A 10,523-nucleotide genomic window follows, 5' to 3' on the forward strand; every position below is an offset into this window, starting at 1 on the left:
CTGCAGTGTCAGTGGTTACTTCTCCTTTTTCATTTCTAATTCTATTGATCTGAGTCTTCTCTCTTTTTCTCTTGATGAGTCTGGCTAATGGTTTATCAATTTTGTTTATCTTCTCAAAGAACCAGCTTTTAGTTTCATTGATTTTTGCTATTGTTTCCTTCATTTCTTTTTCATTTATTTCTGACCTGATCTTTATAATTTCTTTCCTTCTGCTGGCTTTGGGGTTTTTTTGTTCTTCTTTCTCTAATTGCTTTAGGTGCAAGGTTAGGTTTTTTATTCGAGATGTTTCCTGTTTCTTGAGGTAGGCTTGTATTGCTATAAAATTCCCTCTTAGCACTGCTTTTGCTGTGTCCCATAGGTTTTGGGTCGTCGTGTCTCCATTGTCATTTGTTTCTAGGTATTTTTTGATTTCCCCTTTGATTTCTTCAGTAATCACTTCGTTATTAAGTAATGTATTGTGTAGCCTCCATGTGTTTGTATTTTTTACAGATCTTTTCCTGTAATTGATATCTAGTCTCATAGCGTTGTGGTCGGAAAAGATACTTGATACGATTTCAATTTTCTTAAATTTACCAAGGCTTGATTTGTGACCCAAGATATGATCTATCCTGGAGAATGTTCCATGAGCACTTGAGAAAAATGTGTATTCTGTTGTTTTTGGGTGGAATGTCCTATAAATATCAATTAAGTCCATATTGTTTAATGTATCATTTAAAGCTTGTGTTTCCTTATTTATTTTCATTTTGGATGATCTGTCCATTGGTGAAAGTGGGGTGTTAAAGTCCCCTACTATGATTGTGTTGCTGTCAATTTCCCCTTTCATGGCTGTTAGTATTTGCCTTATGTATTGAGGTGCTCCTATGTTGGGTGCATAAATATTTACAATTGTTATACCTTCCTCTTGGATCGATCCCTTGATCATTATATAGTGTCCTTCTTTGTCTCTTGTAATAGTCTTTATTTTAAAGTCTATTTTGTCTGATATGAGAATTGCTACTCCAGCTTTCTTTTGATTTCCATTTGCATGGAATATCTTTTTCCATCCCCTCACTTTCAGTCTGTATGTGTCCCTAGGTCTGAAGTGGGTCTCTTGTAGACAGCATATGTATGGGTCTTGTTTTTGTATCCATTCAGCCAGCCTGTGTCTTTTGGTGGGAGCATTTAATCCATTTACATTCAAGGTAATTATCGATATGTATGTTCCTATTCCCATTTTCTTAAATGTATTGGGTTTGTTATTGTAGGTGTTTTCCTTCTCTTGTGTTTCTTGCCTAGAGAATTTCCTTTAGCATTTGTTGTAAAGCTGGTTTGGTGGTGCTGAACTCTCTCAGCTTTTGCTTGTCTGTAAAGGTTTTAATTTCTCCATCGAATCTGAATGAGATCCTTGCTGGGTAGAGTAATCTTGGTTGTAGGTTTTTCTCCTTCATGACTTTAAGTATATCCTGCCACTCCCTTCTGGCTTGCAGAGTTTCTGCTGAGAGATCAGATGTTAACCTTATGGGGATTCCCTTGTGTGTTATTTGTTTTTTTTCCCTTGCTGCCTTTAATATGTTTTCCTTATATTTAATTTTTGACAGTTTGATTAATATGTGTCTTGGCGTGTTCCTCCTTGGGTTTATCCTGTATGGGACTCTCTGTGCTTCCAGGACTTGATTAACTATTTCCTTTCCCATATTAGGGAAGTTTTCAACTATAATCTCTTCAAAAATTTTCTCAGTCCCTTTCTTTTTCTCTTCTTCTTCTGGTACCCCTATAATTCGAATGTTGGCACGTTTAATGTTGTCCCAGAGGTCCCTGAGACTGTCCTCAGTTCTTTTCATTCTTTTTTCTTTATCCTGCTCTGTAGTAGTTATTTCCACCATTTTATCTTCCAGGTCACTTATCCTTTCTTCTGCCTCAGTTATTCTACTATTGATCCCATCTAGAGTATTTTTAATTTCATTTATTGTGTTTTTCATCATTGCTTGGTTCCTCTTTAGTTCTTCTACATCCTTGTTAAATGTTTCTTGCATTTTGTCTATTCTATTTCCAAGATTTTGGATCATCCTTACTATCATTATTCTGAATTCTTTTTCAGGTAGACTACCTATTTCCTCTTCATTTGTTAAGTCCAGGGTGTTTTGAGCCTGCTCCTTCATCTGCTGTGTGTTTTTCTGTCGTCTCATTTTGCCTATCTTACTGTGTTTGGGGTCTCCTTTTCACAGGCTGCAGGTTCGTAGTTCCCGTTGTTTTAGGTATCTGTCCCCAGCGGCTAAGGTTGGTTCAGTGGGTTGTGTAGGCTTCCTGGTGGAGGGAACTAGTGCCTGAGTTCTGGTGGATGAGGCTAGATCTTGTCTTTCTGGTGGGCACGTCCACGTCTGGTGGTGTATTTTGTGGTGTCTGTGGCCTTATTATGATTTTAGGCAGCCTCTCTGCCAATGGATGGGGTTGTGTTCCTGTCTAGCTAGTTGTTTGGCATAGGATGTCCAGCACTGTAGCTTGCTGGTCGTTGAGTGAAGCTGGGTCTTGATGTTGAGATGGAGATCTCTGGGAGATTTTTGCCGTTTGGTATTACGTGGAGCTGGGAGGTCTCTTGTGGACCAGTGTTCTGAAGTTGGCTCTCCCACCTCAGAGGCACGGCCCTGATGCCTGGCTGGAGCACCAAGAGCCTTTCGTCCACACGGTCAGGCATAAGCAAGGCAAGGGAGATCCTGGGCAAGGGGTCCCACCAGGTCACGTAGAATCCTGGACTCTCTGATGTCCTTTTATTCCTTTGCACTTAGTCTAGTTTCACGTGCTTGTAGAGAGCCGTGTGACGAGGCCTTTCAGCAGCTCCTTCAAACCGGAGCTGCTAGCAGGAAATGGCTACGCAAACGCCTGTACTCTTTCTTAAGGGATAAATTCTGTCTGACTCTGAGGTTGACTGAGACCTGAAGTCATATTTTCCAGCTTGGCCTCTATCAATAATAATGGTAATATTTTGGCTCTACCTTCAAACATTTGTTTTATTTCTTATTGTACAGAAGCTGGACCAGGAAAAGTAGTGTTAATAGGTCCCTAAAGGACCCATTTGTGCTTGGGCTGAGAACATTGAAAAGTAAATCAGAATTTTTATATAAAATATACATGAGTAGAGTCTTTTGGCATGGGAAGGACATTTGGTTCTGTTCCTTAAACTTTAGTATAAAGGAAGAGAATCCTTGGTGCTTTAATAAGGATTATATCGAGCCAGTCTTGACCCCTGCAGCCTTTGTGAGAGGCTTTATATCAATCTTATGGTATAGTGGTCTTGGAGGTAACTAGCTTATGCATGATTTAACCTTAGGTGAGTGCTTCTTTTTAAACAAGGTCTTGGACAAAGGTAGTATAATCATCAGAATGGCCTTGGGAAGAGCCAGGAAAGGACCCAAGGCAAAAGGCAGCTAAATGAGTGGCCTCAGGGGATGCATTCAGGTCTGCAAGACAGAATTTGTAGATGCCAGCAGAACTTTCTACTATGTCTTAATAAAGTCAAAGATTTAATTGCTGGCACATAGGATCTTAGCAAATTATAGCCCTAGGGCCATGTAGCAGGCCCTGCTTTTCCACAACTGGAGCTGCTGAGGGCAAGCACTCCCTATAAGAGAAAGAGTCCTTAATGCCTTTTAGTGATTGGTCGGTAGAACAGTATTGGCTGTTTCTAAACTGCAAAGCAGTTTAGTTCCCTGTGTGTTACAGAAATCAGGTTTTAGCAGAATATAGAAAGCAGTATAACCATTAACCCAAATTTTATTCTGTGCTCAGGGCCATGGAGGAAGCTGTAGAAAGGCTAACTTTTGGACCCATCTGATGCTGAACACACACTCAAGGGATACCCATCTCCCATGACATGACCTCAGATCGGCTACTCATTTGTTTAACCAGAGCACACTTAAATAGATTCCTTCACATACTCACTTCTCTCCAATATAGCAAGTCTTGAGTTAAAACTAACATCTTTCTGGGAGTTTGTTCATAGCTGATTTTGAGTTCACAGGTCATAGTGTGATGGTTAATTTTATGTGTCAACTTGGCTAGGCTATGTGTCCAGTTGTTTGGTCAAACACTAGCCTAGATGGTGCTGCAAAAGTATTTTGTAAATGTGATTAACGTTTCCAATCAGTTGACTTTAAGTAAAGGAGATTATCTTTATAAGAACAAAAAACTAGGTTTTTCTAAGAAGGAATTCTGCCTCAGGACTGTAACATAGAAACTTTGCCCACAGTTTCAACCTGCCACCATACAGATTTCAGACTCAGGACTGCAACTTCAGCTCTTGCCTGATTTCCCATCTGCCTATGGATTTTGGACTTGCCAGCCCCCCAAATCATGTGAGTAAATTTCTCAAAATAAATCTCTTTACACACACCCACAGTCACTTGTACCCCTCCACATATATGTATATATGTACACATGTGTGCCTATATTTATATTTATATTATTGGTTTTGTTTCCCTAGAGAACCCTGAAGGTTCACATGGTATCTGGATATGTGAATCCTTATAATCTAACTGGCACCCTAGAAAAGTTAAAACTAGGAATAATCTCTCCTTTCGTCAAATGCCATTGAGTTTATGCTATAATCATGATGAATGTTAAGTACTGGGTTTCAGAAGCCCAAGTTTGCCTGGAATAAATGCTTTAGGGAATAGTTTCTTTTCTAACTGTGGCGGCGTTGTGGTATTTTTGTGTCTTACCACCGCTTTGAAATTTTTAATGTAATGCACATCAGAAACTTGTCTTAGATTTTCTGAGACCCTGAAGAACCAGGCCTGTTCTAATGATGAAAATTTTAGGCTGCAATTGCTGAAAGAACTCCTTTTTCTACTAAATTACTAAGAACCCATCTGGCTATGACTGAAGAGAATTAGAAATTGAGATAAATACTTTGGAATATGAACATCTATTTCTCAAGGGCAAGAAAATTTTATTTTGGTATTTGGTTTCTTTGGACCTGAAGTTGCAATGGGATTTAACGTTTAACTTTTAACTTCTCTTAGGAATTTGATAAACGAAGTGAGAATGTAGTCAAATTCGCAATATCCTTATGCTATTAGCATTTACTTATTAGAACTTTTTGCATTGTATCCTAATATATCATATAATTTCATTGCAGAATCTCTGATAATCTATTTTAATCTGCATGACTGGACAAAATTTGGTTGAGAAACATAATAGGAAATAAATCATAGAATGACCTTTGAGTTGACTTAATTAATGTGTTGTTTTGAGTCATTTCACCATTTTTTTTACAGGCAAAATCTAACTACCCACCTGCCGTCCTGGAAGGATAAACTAGTCTTGGAGGAATGACCTTGCAAAATTGGTACCAAGACAGTCCTGATTAAACTGCTGAACTTATTCCTCAAGGGCAATGACCTTATCCTTCGTTGATCATAGATCAATGGTCAAACCCAGTGAATAAAGAGAACAAATACTGAAAGAGTATTGGAGAGAGGAAATCAGAGATTATCATGGGAGCCTAGGACTAGACCTGAGACATCCCCTGATGATTTCCAGAAAAAAATCCTGGAGAAATTTAAGGGCAACTGAAGTTTTTGTACAGTAGGTGAAGGGAAAACAGAAAAAAATAGTGTTTTCATAATGTGTGTATGACTCCATCTTTACCCCTATGTTATTGTGACCTAAAATGAGCTTAATTTATACTTATAGGTTTCATTGTATTATTTTTTACTTAAATAAAAATGACTACCAGCATGACATGCAAAGTGGCAAGCCCTTCCTAGTTCACAGGAAATAATGAAGTTATTTTAAACAAATTGGTTTTCTTCTCCCTACATTGAGGATTTTATGTTTAAAATGTATGAAGTCAAGTGTCTGCTTGTTTGTGAATCTCTAATGCAGGAATTTACTTTTGAAAATGAGATGTTGATTATTGTGTGCAATTAAATAGTAAACTAGAATTTCATGACTGGAATTTGGCTTTTGAGGTATTTTGTTTAGACAGCAGAATTTTCGGTGCTGTTACTGGTGCTGGGGGTTTTGTGTGTTTGATCATTACTTTTTAAAGAATTTGAATATCTTTAGCTAGGACATAAAGTCTCCAGTTCAACATAAGCTGACCTACAGCCTCTTGTTGATTTATGCATTTATGTGACTTGGCTAATACCCAAAAAGCATTTTAGTTTCTGCTTGTCCAGAAAAGTGTCATCTAGGTTCTTCTCTAAGATATCTGGTTTCCCTCAAAGCGATATTTTCTGTTTGCACAATTTGGTGTCAGATTTAATCTTTTATTTGAAGCTGAAATCTATTATTTTGTTAAACTATACAAAGTCTTCTCTGTTATCATCAAACACACACAAGCACACACAAATATAAAGCAAATAACAAATTTCAAAGCAGCAAGGTACAAAAGTAAAATGAATTTAGTCTTTAGATACAAAACACCCCTCAGGTTAGCATCTGGATGCTCCCAGTTACTAGTTACATGACCTCAGCCGTCATGACTTGTTGGGTGGAGCAAATTTTAAACTTGGTGAATTTAAATTAAATTTTTCTTCCTTTCCCTTTTCCTAGCCTTGAAAGTTCCAACATCCTACAGTGAAAATTGAAGCTATCTGAAGACCTTACTTAGTGATTAATGCCTGTCTTTTGCGTGTTTTAAACAATAAGCTTGCTTTAACTAGTGGCTACCAGTGGGGAGGGGGAAAAGAGGAGGGACAATATAGGGGTAGGGAGGAAAAGTTTTATTAAGGGATTATATGAAATCATGCATGTGAAACTTTTGAAAATTGTAAAGCACTATAGAATTTAAAGAATCTTTCATTCAATTTAAATAAGTAAATAAATAAATAAAAATAATGAGATTGTTTTGAAAGCAGTGAGGAGTCTTTCCAAGAGAATGGCTTGTGACTGGATGCTATACATTTTTTGCTTAAGAAGATGTCTGAAAACTTTTCTAGAGCAAGTCAGGGTATACGTAGATAAATAAATAAATACATCTGCATAAGGGAAAAAATATATATATATGGAAGAATTTCAAAATCCTTAACAGAAAATTGTGTCTAAATATTATTTATTTTGAAAAATGAATCAATGGAAGAACCATACAGAGAATATTCCTTATAATTGTTCTATCAAATCTATCTGTCATATGTATACCATGGAGTGCAAAATTAAATATGATTAATCTGACATAAAGGTACACTTAAAACACTCAAAAAAAAAAAAAAGAAAGGAAAGAAAAAAGAAGACAAGAAAAGAGAAGAAAAAAAAAAGAAAAAAGAAGAAAACAGAAGAGAAAAGAAGAAAAGAAAAGAAAAGGAGGAAAAACACAGGCATGCCTAGAACTGGGAGAAAGTTACAAACTGCCTTAGACAACACCTTGTTTTGTAGCTGTGTTGATTCTGTCCCATTCAGTTATCCAGGTGTGTTTAGTTCAAAGCATTTACTCAGTGAAATTTCCCAGGTAGTGAGAACATTCTGACGTGAGTGATGAGATACCTCTGTGATGTGGTTGTCAAGAAAACAACATGTGGATCCTGTAAAAGGTAAGTGAAACCCAAAGAAATAAACAAGGGTCTAATTTTATGTTTCATGGCTTGTTTATTATACATGAAACAATTCTTAGATACTGAAGGCCAATAAGACAAATTGGTTATTCTTTTTTCTGAAGTGAAAATAATCTTGCTAAGTACAATGTCACTAAAGAGGTATGAATTATTTTCAACCTGAATTCATGCATATTTTCTCATTTTGTCCTGATTTTCAAAGATCATGTAAAATAATTTACAAAGTCGTAATACAGTTCAATAAGAGATTTTAAAAAAAAATTCTAAAATGGAAAAAAGTTTCTATTCTGAGGGTTGTCTTTTCATCTTGTTTATGGTATCCTTTGCTGTACAAAAGCTTTTAAGTTTCATTAGGTCCCATTTATTTATTTTTGTTTTTATTTCCCTCTCTCTAAGAGGTGGGTCAAAAAGAATCTTGCTGTGATTTATGTCATAGAGTGTTTTTCCTCTAAGAGTTCTATAGTGTCTGGTCTTACATTAAGGTCTTTAAACCATATGGAGTCTATTTTTGTGTATGGTGTTAGGGAATGTTCTAATTTCATTCTTTTACACGCAGCTGTCCAGTTTTCCCAGCAGCACTTATTGAAGAAGCTGTCTTTTCTCCATTGTATACTCTGCCTCCTTTACCAAAGATAAGTTGACCATATGTGCGTGGGTTTATCTCTGGGTTTTCTATCCTGTTCCATTGATCTATATTTCTGTTTTTGTGCCAGGACCATGCTTTCTTGATTACTGTAGCTTTGGAGTATAATCTGAAGTCAGGGAGCCTAATTCCTGCAGCTCCGTTTTTCTTTCTCAAGATTGCTTTGGCTATTCAGGGTCTTTTGTGTTTCCATACAAATTGTAAATTTTTTGGTTCTAATTCTGTGAAGAATGCCATTGGTAGTTTGATAGGGATTGCATTGAATCTGTAGATTGCTTTGGGTAGTATAGTCACTTTCACAATATTGATTCTTCCCATCCAAGAACATGGTATATTTCTCCATCTGTTTATGTCATCTTTGATTTTTTTCATCAGTGTTTTATTCTGAGTACAAGTTTTTCACCTCCTTAGGTAGGTTGATTCCTAGATATTTTATTCTTTTTGTTGTGATGGTAAATGGGATTGTTTCCTTAATTTCTCTTTCTGATTTTTCATTGTTAGTGTATAGGAATGCCAGAGATTTCTTTTTTTTTTTTTTAATGAGGATCTTGAATCAGATGCGTATGTTTGATTGATTGATTGATTGATTGATTTTGGCTGTGTTGGGTCTTCGTTTCTGTGCGAGGGCTTTCTCCAGTTGCGGCAAGCAGGGGCCACTCTTCATCGCGATGCGCGGGCCTCTCACCGTCGCGGCCCCTCTCGTTGCGGAGCACAGGCTCCAGACGCGCAGGCTCAGCAGTTGTGGCTCACGGGCCCAGCCGCTCCGCAGCATGTGGGATCTCCCCAGGCCAGGGCTCGAACCCGTGTCCCCTGCATTAGCAGGCAGATTCTCAACCACTGCGCCACCAGGGAAGCCCTGCCAGAGATTTCTGTGCATTAAATTTGTATCTTGCAACATTACCAAATTCATTGATTAGTTCTAGTAGTTTTCTGGTGGCATCTTTAGGATTATCTCTGTATAGTTTCATGTCATCTGCAAACACTGAGAGTTTTACTTCTTCTTTTCCTATTTGTATTCATTTTATTTCTTTTTCTTCTCTGATTGCCATGGCTAAGACTTCCAAAACTATGTAGAATAAAGTGGTGAGAGTGGACATCCTTGTCTTGTTCCTGATCTTAGTGGAAATGCTTTCAGTTTTTCACCATTGAGTATGATGTTTGCTGTGGGTTTGTCATATATGGCCTTTATTATGTTGAGGTAAATTCCCTTTATGCCCATTGTCTGGAGAGTTTTTATCATAAATTGGTGTTGAATTTTGTCAAAAGCCTTTTCTGCTTCTATTGAGATGATCATATGGTTTTTATGCTTCAGTTTGTTAATATGGTGTATCACATTGATTAATTAGCATATTTTGAAGAATCCTGCATTCCTGGGATAAATCCCACTTGATCATGGTGTATGATCCTTTTAATATGTTGTTGGATTCTGTTTGCTAGTATTTGTTCAGGATTTTTGCATCTATGTTCATCAGTGATGTTGGTCTATAATTTTCTCTTTTTGTGATATCTTTTTCTTGTTTTGGTATCAGGGTGATGGTGGCTTCGTAGAACGAATTTGGGAGTGTTCCTCCCTTTGCAATTTTTTGGAAGATTTTGAGAAGGATGGGTGTTAGCTCTCCTATAAATGTTTGATAGAATTCGCCTGTGAAGCCATCTTTTGGTTGTTGGAAGATTTTTAATTACAGTTTTAATTTCATTACTTGTGATAAGTCTGTTTATATTTTCTAATTCTTCCTGGTTCAGTCTTGGAAAATTGTACCTTTCCAAGAATTTGTCCATTTCTTTGTGGTTGTCCATTTTATTGGCATATAGTTGTTTGTAGTAGTCTCTTATAATCCTTTGTATTTCTGTGGTGTCAGTTGTGATTTCTCCTTTTTCATTTCTAGTTTTATTGATTTACATCCTCTCCCTTTTTTTCTTGATGAGTCTGGCTAAGGGTTTATCAATTTTGGTTATCTTCTCAAAGAATCAACTTTTAGCTTTATTGATCCTTGTTATTGTTTTCTTCATTTCTATTTCATTTATTTCTGCTCTGATCTTTATGATTTCTTTCCTTCTACTGACTTTGGGTTTTCTTTGTTCTTCTTTCTCTAGTTGCTTTAGGTGTAGGGTTAGATTGTTTATTTGAGATTTTACTTCTTTCTTGATGTGAGATTGAATTGCTATAAACTTCCCTGTTAGAACTGCTTTTGCTGTGTCCCATAGGTTTTGGGTCGTCATGTTTTCATTGTCATTTGTTTCTATGTATTCTTTTATTTCTTCTTTAATTTCTTCAGTGATCTCTTAGTTTTTACTAGTGCACAGTTTAGCCTCCATATGTGTTTTTTTACAGTTTTTTTTTTCCTGTAATT

This window comes from Balaenoptera acutorostrata, chromosome 5, assembly GCF_949987535.1.
Source record: "Balaenoptera acutorostrata chromosome 5, mBalAcu1.1, whole genome shotgun sequence".
NCBI classification, from domain to species: domain Eukaryota; kingdom Metazoa; phylum Chordata; class Mammalia; order Artiodactyla; family Balaenopteridae; genus Balaenoptera; species Balaenoptera acutorostrata.